Genomic DNA, 9,497 nt, shown 5'->3' on the forward strand with positions numbered 1-9,497 from the left:
CCTTTGTTTGGAAGTCATGAAAAGTAATTATCACAGGTTGAGGTTTTTGTTTAGAAGAGGATCTAAACACTGGGGCTCAGTGAGCCCGATCTATTCTTGGAGGAGTATTCAAAACATCAGAAAACAAATGAGCCAACAGCTTTGCAAAAAATTCTGAAGGTCGATTGCCTTCGACCAACTCAGGAAGACCTAAAAATTGTATATTGTTCCTTCTTGATCTATTTTCCAAGACAACAATCTTTTGTCTTAAAGATTCAACAATTTTCGACTGTTTATGTCTGAACTTTTCCAACTCATCTGTCTTAGTATCCAGTCTCATTAAAGCATCTTCATGTTCTTCAATCTGAGTAATATGTTCCTGTAAAGTTTTTTGAATAGTCTGCAGCAGAATCTCCATTCGTTTAAGTTCTGCGGTAACTTTTATACACACATCCGAAAGATGTTCGGAGGTTTTGCTCTGAGCTTTCCGAATTAGCTCCGCAATAGCCTCCATAGTCACGGAAGGATCCTCTTCTTTTTTAGAAGCCTCATTGTTGAAGCTCCTGGAATTGAAATAGATTACATCTTACTGCCCTGGCCTAGCCACTTGTGGATCACTGCCCACACCTGCAGTTACCTGGCCCACATGTGAAGTCCCGTTTCCTCCACATCCCAGAGCCAAAGTCAAAGTCAAAGTCGAGTTTTTTGTCATATCCACAAGCACATGCATTGCAGGTGCAATGATATACTGGCAAATGAAACAAGCTTGGATGGGTATGCTGAGCCAAAGAGCCAATCCCCATGACTTTAAAATTGGGTCAATTGTACCCAAGGATTTCATCGTAATTGAAAGCTGCAATGCAACTTTAAAAAAAACTGAAGATACAGGAAATTTGCATCTAAAAAAAAACAGGAGATGCATTTTTGAAAACACTGAGCAAGATAGGGTAACATCTATGGGGTGAGAAATCTATTTAATGTTACAGATCATAGACTCTTCATCAAAACCTGAAAAAAAATGAGAAACAAGTTAAATTACAGGTGGTGGAGAGGCGGATAGAACATAGAACATTACAGCACAGTCCAGGCCCTTCAGCCCATCCCCACAATGTTGTGCTGGCCTTTTAACCTACTCCAAGATCAATATACCATTTTGTCTTTCATCCATTTGTCTTTCTCAGAGTCTCTTAAATGTTCCTAATATATCCTATCTCTATCACCTCCCCTGGCAGCATGGTGGGCACCATACTCACCACTCTGTTTGTAAAAAAAAACTATCTTTGACCCCCCCCCCCCCACTATACTATACTTCCATCACATTAAAATTATTACTTCTGTATTAGCCGTTTCTACTATGGGGAAAAGGCACTGGCTGTCCACTCCATCAATGCCTTATCATTATATACACCCCTACAAAGTCACCTCGCATCCTCCTTCACTCCAAGGAGAAAAGCCTTAGGTATCTCAACCTTTGCTCATAAAACATGCTCTCTAAACCTGGCAGCATCATGTTAAATCTTCTCTGTACCCACTCTAAAACTTCCCATCCTTCTTATAACGAGACAACCAAAAATGAACACAAAACTCATCCAACCAGAGTTTCATAAGCTGAAGCTTTTGAACTCATTCACCTGACTAATGAAGGCCAACATACCATACGCATTCTTAACACCCAATCAAATTGTGTCACAACTTGAGGGCTCTATGGATGTGGACCTGTAAATCTGTCTGTTCCTGCACACTGCTACGAATCCTGCCAATGAACTAAATTGGGATAAAGAGAATGTTTCTGATTGCGTGACACCAAGATTTCCCAAGTAGTTCAGACATTTATGGAATTGAATACTCCTTTTTTTCAGTTCTGATAAAAGGTGAATGCCCTGAAAAATTATCTCTCTCTCTCCCCCCCCTCTCTGTCTCTTTCTTTCTTTCACTTAACATTCTCTCTTGCCTCTCTCCTTGCTCACTCTTTCTCACTCTCTATTTCTCTTTGTGTGTCTCTCTCTCTCCCCTTGACTCTCTGTCTCTCCCTCTTTCTCTGCCACTGTCTCTCTCTATCTCTCTCTTTCTCTCAGTCCCCTTCCCTCTCTCCCTCCCCCTCTCTGTCTCTTTCTTTCCTTCTCTTAACATTCTCTTTTGTCCGTCTCTTTCTCTCATTCCCCCCTCTCTCTGTCTCTGTCACTTTCTTGCTCTTTCTGTCCCTTTCTCTCCTAAAGATAGATAAGTCCCCTGGTCATGATGGAATGCATCCCAGGATACTGAAAGAAATGGCAGAAATTATAGACGAGGCTTTGGTGATGATTTACCAAAATTCTCTGGACTCTGGGCAGGTCCCAGCAGATTGGAAGACGGCAAATGTCACGCCACTGTTGAAAAAAAGATGTAAGCAATAGGTAGGTAATTGTAGGCCAGCTAGTTTAACACCTGTAGTTGGGAAAATGCTTGAAGCTATCATTAAAGAAGAAATAGTGAGAAACCTGAGCATGGATTCAGCAAAGGCAGGTCCTGATTGTCAGACTTACTGAAGTTCTTTGAGGATGCAACAAGCGCAGTAGATAGAGGGGAACAGATGGACATTATTTACTTGGATTTCTAGCAGGCGTTTGAAAAGGAGCCAAATAAAAGACTTATCCATAAGGACGCATAGAGTTTGGGGTGATGTATTAGCGTGGACAGAGGATTGGTTAACTAATAGAAAGCAGAGTGTTGGAGTACATGGGTGTTTCTCTGGTTGACAATCTGTGGTGAGCATTGTGTTGCAGGGATCGGTACTGGGCCCGCAATTGTTCATGATATACATTAGCATCTGGAAGACGGAACTAGGTGTAGCGTATCGAAGTTTGCTGATGATACTAAATTGAGTGGAAAGGCAAATTGTGCAGAAGAAACCGAGAGTCTGCAGAGAGATATGGTTAGGTTAATTGAGTGGGCAAGTGTCTGGCAGATGGAGTACAATGTTGATAAATGCGAGGTCATCCACTTTGGAAGGACAAATTAAAGAGCAGATTATTTTCTAAATGGTAAAAAATTGCAGCATGTTGTTTGTGCATGAATCACAAAAGGTTGGTTTGCAGGTGCAGCATGTTTTCAAGAAGGCAAATGGAATGTTGGTCTGCATTGCTAGAGGGATTGTATTTAAGAGCAGAGGGGTTATGCTGCAACTGTACAGGATACGTACGGGTGAGGATGTACCTGGAGAACTGCGTGCAGTCCTGGTCTCCTTACTTGAGAAAGGATATACTGGCTTTGGAGGTGGTGCAAAGAAGGTTCACCAGGTTGATTCCGGAGATGAGGGGTGGTTGAATTACCTGAGACTGTACTCACTGGAATTCAGAAGAATGAGAGGAGATCTTATAGAAACATATACAATTATGAAAGGAATAGATAAGATAGAGGCAGAAAAGTTGTTTCAACTGGTAGGCAAGACTAGAACTAGAGAGCATAGCCTCAAGATTCGGGGGAGCAGATTTAGGACGGATATGAGGAGGAACCACTTTTCCCAGTGGTGGTGAAACTGTGGAATTCTCTGCCCAATGAAGCAGTGGAGCCTACCTCAGTAAATATATTTAAGGCAAGGTTGGATGGATTTTTGCATGGTAGGGTAATTGAGGGTTATGGGGAGAAGGCAAGTAGGTGGAGATTTGTGCATAACCAGAACAGGGCTTAACAGGCCAAATGGCCTTCTCCTGCTCCTATTTCTTATGTTCTGTCTCCACCTTCCTCCCTTTCTGTCTCTCTTTACCTCTCTCTTTCTCTCTCTGTCCAACTAGACATTGATGGATTCATCGAATGACACCACAAGATGAAACGCACAAGGACCCCACAATCGGAGCTAACTGGGAGTCCACTTTGAATGATCACAATATGCTGAAAACCGCTAAAGAAGTACAATAGAAGTTGAGAAAAACTATACATAAACAAAGAGTGAGAAATAACCGATGTGCCAAAATTTTGTGAGATAGAGACTCTCTGGCCAAGTTGTCTATGCTAGTGCTTATCCTTAAACTGACATAGAGCCCAGTCCATCATGAATAATGCCCTCCCCACTATTGAGTACATTGAGCTCAATTTCAATGTTTAAGAGAAATTTGGATAGGCACATGGATGGAAGGGATGTGTTCCTGGTGCAGGTTGAATGGAGTAGGTAGTTCACTAGATGGACCAAAAGGCTTGTTTCTGTGCTGCATTTTATTATGACTCTATGACACTATCCACAAGGAACACTGTCACAGGAAAGCAGCATGCACCATCAAGGACCTCCACCATCCAGGCCATGCTGTCTTCTCACAGTTGCTGACTGGAAGGAGGTACAGGATTCTTAAGTTCCACACCACCAGGTTCAGGAACAGTTATTACTCCTCAATCATCAGCTACTTGAACCGAGGATCAGCTTCACTCATCATCACTTGCCCCAACACTGAAATGTTCCCACAGCCAATGGACTCACTTTCAAGGACACTTCATTTCATGTTCTCAATATTTATTGTTTATTTTGTTTGCTTTTGTTTTCTTTTTTTATTTGCACAGGTCACCGTCTTTTGCATGTTAGTTGTTTGTCTATCTTGTTATGTGTGGTCTTTCGTTGATACTATTGCATTTATTGTGAATGCTTGCAAGAAAATTAATTTCAGGGTTGTATATGGTGACATTAGTGTATTTTGATAATAAGTTTATTATTTGAATAATTGAGCTTTGCTTTTCCAATTTCGCGTTAGCTCTCTTTATTGTCTCGCTTTTTTAATTTCCCCTTACACAGGTGGACTTCCCTTTGGGAATTGGATCCACAATGCCAGTAATCTCTTGTAGGATTTTCTGTTCAGGGACATTGGCGTTTCCATACCAGGTCATGATGCAACCAGTCAATATACGTTCCACCATATATCATTACTATTTTGTCCAATTCGTAGATGCCATTCTGACACTTTGCAAATTTGTAAGGAAGTAGGAAGAGCTGTTGTGCTTTCTTCATAATTGCACTTTGTGTTGGACTCAGGACAGGTTCTCTGAAATAACACTAAGAAATTTAAAGTTGCTGAGACTCTCCACATCTGATCCCTTGATGAGGATTGTCTCATGGGACCTCCGCTTTCCTCCTCCTGAAGTCAATAATCAGCTCCTTGGTCTTGCTGATATTGACCGAGAGTTTGTCATTGAGGCACCGCTCAGCCAGATATTCAATCTCCCTCCTAAATGCTGATTTGTTACCACCTTTGATATGACCAACAGCAGTGGCGTCATCAGCAAACTTAAATATGGCACTGCAATCTCACAGTCATAAGTATAGAACAAGTAGAGCAGGGGTCTAAGCAGACAGCCTTTACTGGGTAACTTTGCAGGTTACTATTTTGGACAGAAAAGAGCTATTTTAAGTCTTTCTGGGTCGATATGACATCTATTTTCTAGTATCATCTTTGTAATCTTGCTCAGTATATCTGCAGTGCTTGCACATCTTATCAGTCTCTCATCAAATTGCAATTCCTCATGTCTTAAAGAGGTTTTAAAACACATTTTCCTTTTCTTAAACATCTTTTCCACAGTGGAGTGCTTGATTGTGCTTCACGTGAAGCACTACAGACAAATTAGATGCAGGAATACCTAATTAGGTGATGACACAGGTTTCAATTTCAATAGGTACATTTAATGTCAGAGAAATGTATACAACATACATCCTGAATACTTTTTCTTCACAAACATCCACAAACAACAGAGGAGTGTCCCAAAGAATGAATGACAGTTAAACGTTAGAACCGCAAAACGCTCCCCTCAGCTCCCCCCGCCCAGGCTCAAGCAGCAGCAAAGCGACGACCCCCTCCCCACCAGCAAAAAAGCATCGGTGCCCCCCACTGAGCATTGAAGCGTGCAGCAAAGCATCAATAAAGACACAGACTTGTAGTACCCCAAAGACTACTCGTTCACCCGATAAGTCAACATACCGCAGGCTCTCTCTCTCCCTAATAAGCTATAAAGAGGTCTCCCCGGTTCACAGTGAGAGGGGAGACATAATAAACAACTTGCTGATTTATGATGTTAAAAGTCTGTTGCATTGATTTTTTCGAGTTTTACGCCCAGAGAGTCTTCCCTAAGGCTCACGTCTCTGGACACACAGCCCACGGCAGCTAACCAGCTGCTCCTAATGTTCCATGTTCTCATGTGACACTTCAATCAGTGGTACCGGCCTTGAATCAACCCATCTCCAGAGCCATAAAGATCCAGCACTCTGAAAGCGCACTAGTCTTCCAGGCCACGTCCTTGAGCTATCACCAAGCAGCCAGTCATGAGGCCCTGAGAGCGGGTCCCATTCTCGCAAAGAACCAAACTCAGAGTGTAACTCCAGGTCAGCGTCTTCAAAAGAACCTTGAAAAGGACAAAGACAGAAATAGAGCTGTTTCCGAAGATGCAAGCAAAGGAGTCGCTGCTTAGAGCCATCATCACTTCACTCCATAAGGAAAACTTAGGGTTGCAAGGAAAGCTTTTGGCACATTAGCCATCATAAATCAAGAACTGAGTACAGGAGTTGGAATGTTATGTTGAAGTTATACAAGTCATCTGTGAGGCCTAATTTGGAATATTGTATGCAGTCTTAGTCACTTACCTACAGGAATTATGTCAATAAGATTGAAAGAGTACAGAGAAAATTCACAAGGATGTTGCCAGGACTTGAGGATCTAAGTTATAGGGAAAGGTTGAGTAAGTTAGGACATTATTCTCTAGAGGTAGAAGAATGAGGGGAGATTTGATAGAGATGTACAACATCATGAGGGATTTAGATAAGGTAAATGCAAACAGGCTTTTTCCATTGAGGTTAGGTGAAACTAGAACTAGAGGTCATGGGATAAGGGTGAAAAGTGAAGTGTTTAAGAGGAACATGAGGGGGAAATTCTTCACTCAGGAGTGGTGAGAGTATGGAATTAGTTGACAGTGCAAGTGGTGATTTCAAACAAGAGAAAATCTACAGATGATATAAATCTGAGCAACACACAAAATGCTGGAGGAGCTCAGCAGGCCAAACAGCATCTATGGAAAAGAGTACAGACGACATTTCAGGTCGAAACCCTTCAACAGGAGTGGAGAAACAACCTGAGGAGTAGATTTTAAAAGTGGTAGTAGAGGAAGATAAACACAAGGTGATAAGTGAAACCTGAAGTGGGAGGAATGAAGTAAAGATCTGGGAAGTTGATTGGTGAAAGAGACAGAAGGCCATGGAAGAAAGTAAAGAGGGAGGAGAACCAGAGGGAGGCAATGGGCAGGCAAGGAGAGAGAGGGAAAAAGGAAATAGTGAAGGTGGGGTGGGGCATTACCAGAAATTTGGGGAATCAATGTTCACGCCAACAGGTTGGAGGCTACCCCAAATGGAATATAATGTGTTGTTCCTCCAAGCTATGTGTGGCCTCATCATGACAGTGGAGCAGGCCATGGGTAGACTTATCAGAATGGGAATGAGAAGTGGGATTAAAATGGGTGGCCACTGGGAGATCCTGCTTTTTCTGGCAGATGGAGCATAGGGTTTGGCGAAGCGGTCTCCCAATCTATGTCGGGTCTCACCAATATACAGGAGGCCACACTGCGAGCATCTGACATAGTATATGACCCCAACAGACTCACAAGTGAAGGGTTGCCTCATCTGGAAGGACTGTTTAAGGCCCTGAATGGTAGTGAGGGAGGACGTGTAGGGACAGGTGTAGCACTTGTTCTGCTTGCAAGGAAGGAGATCAGTGGGGAAGGAGGAAGGAGTGCGGGGGGGGGGGGGTGGAAGATGAATGGACAAGGAAATCACATAGGGAGCATTCCCTGCAGAAAGCAGAATGAGGGGGGAAGAGAAAGATGTGCTTGGTGGTGAGATCCTGTTGGAGTTTGGAGAAGTTACGGAGAATTATGTGCTGGATGTGGATGCTAGTAGAATGGAAGGTGGGGGCAAGAGGTGCCCTGTTCTTGGTAGGATGGCTTGAGGGTGGGGTGAGAGCAGACATGCATGAAAATGGAAGAGATGCAGTTGAGGGCAGTGTTGATGGTAGAGGAAGGGAACCCACTTTCTTTGAAAAGGGAGGACATCTCTTTCATTCTAGAATGAAAAGACTCATTCTGAGAGCAGATGCAGCAGAGATGGAGGCATTGAGAGAAGAGGACAGTGCTTTTACAAGTCACTGTGGGAACAAGTATAGTCCAGGTAGCTGTGAGAGTCTGTGGATTTGTAATAGACATCGGTGGATAAGCTGTCTCCAGAGATAGAGACAGTGAGATCAAGAAAGGGGAGGGAGGTGTTGGAAATGAACCAGTAAATTTGAGGGCAGGATGGAAGTTGGAGGCAAAGAGGATGAAGTCGACAAGTTCAGCATGAGTGCAGGAAGCAGCGCCAATGCAGTCGTCAATGTAGTGTAGGAAAAATGTGGGACGGTCATCAGTGTAGACCTGGAACATAGCCTGTTCCACTTAGCCAACAAACAGGCAAGCATAGCTGGAACCCATGCTAGTTCCCATGGCTACACCTTTTGTTTGAAGGAAGTGGGAGGATCCAAATGAGAAATTATTTAGAGTGAGGACATTCTGCTAGGCAGAGGAGAGTGGTGGTGGAGGGGATCTGCATAGTATTGATAAAAATAAGATGATCGGGGCCAGGCAACTGCACTTCTCATTCCCATTCCGGTATGTCTATATGTTTATCCATGGTCTCCTCCACTGTTGTAATGAGGCCACACTTAGGCTGAAGGAACAACATCTTATATTCCGTTTGGGTAGCTTCCAACCTGATGGCATGAACATAGATTTCTCGAATTTCTGGTAATGTCCACCCACCTCGCTTCACCATTTCCTATCCCCTTTTTCTTCTCTCACCTTATCCTGTTGCCTGCCCATTGCCTCCCTATGGTGCTCCTCCCCCATTTTCTTTCTTCCATAGCCTTCTGTCTCTTTCACCAATCAACTTCCTAGCTCTTTGCTTTGTCCCTCCCCCTCTAAGTCTCATCTATTACGTATTGCCTGGCATTTCTCTCTCCGCTCCCCCCACCTTTCAAATCTACTCCTCAGAATTTTTTTTCTCCAATCGGGTTTCGGTCTGAAGTGTCAACTGCGCTTTTTTCCATAAATGCTTCCTGGCATGATGAGTTCCTCCAACATTTTGTGTGTGTTACATGGATAGTTTACATCAGTTTTTATCAAAGAAGATGCTGCTGGAAACTCAAAGGCCTACATAGTTGGGATTGTGGATAGGCAAAAATATTAATTATTAGAAAGTCTATCACATTTACAATAAATAAATCAATTTAGTTCAAATTGGAAAATCCAATGAAAACCCACACATTTCACTGGGAGCACATACAGTGATTCCTTTCAGAGGATGCTGGAATTGAACTCTGAGCTACCATACTCCAAGCTGTAATAGTGTTGCGCTCACTACTGCACCACTGTAAGAGAAATTTGGATAGGTACATAGATGGAAGGGATAAGGAGGGCAATGGTCTGGATCCAAGTTGATGCAATTAGGCAGGTTGTTGGTTTGGCATGGACAAGGAGGGTTGAAGGAC

Source organism: Hemitrygon akajei, chromosome 10 (genome assembly GCF_048418815.1).
Source record: "Hemitrygon akajei chromosome 10, sHemAka1.3, whole genome shotgun sequence".
NCBI lineage: Eukaryota > Metazoa > Chordata > Chondrichthyes > Myliobatiformes > Dasyatidae > Hemitrygon > Hemitrygon akajei.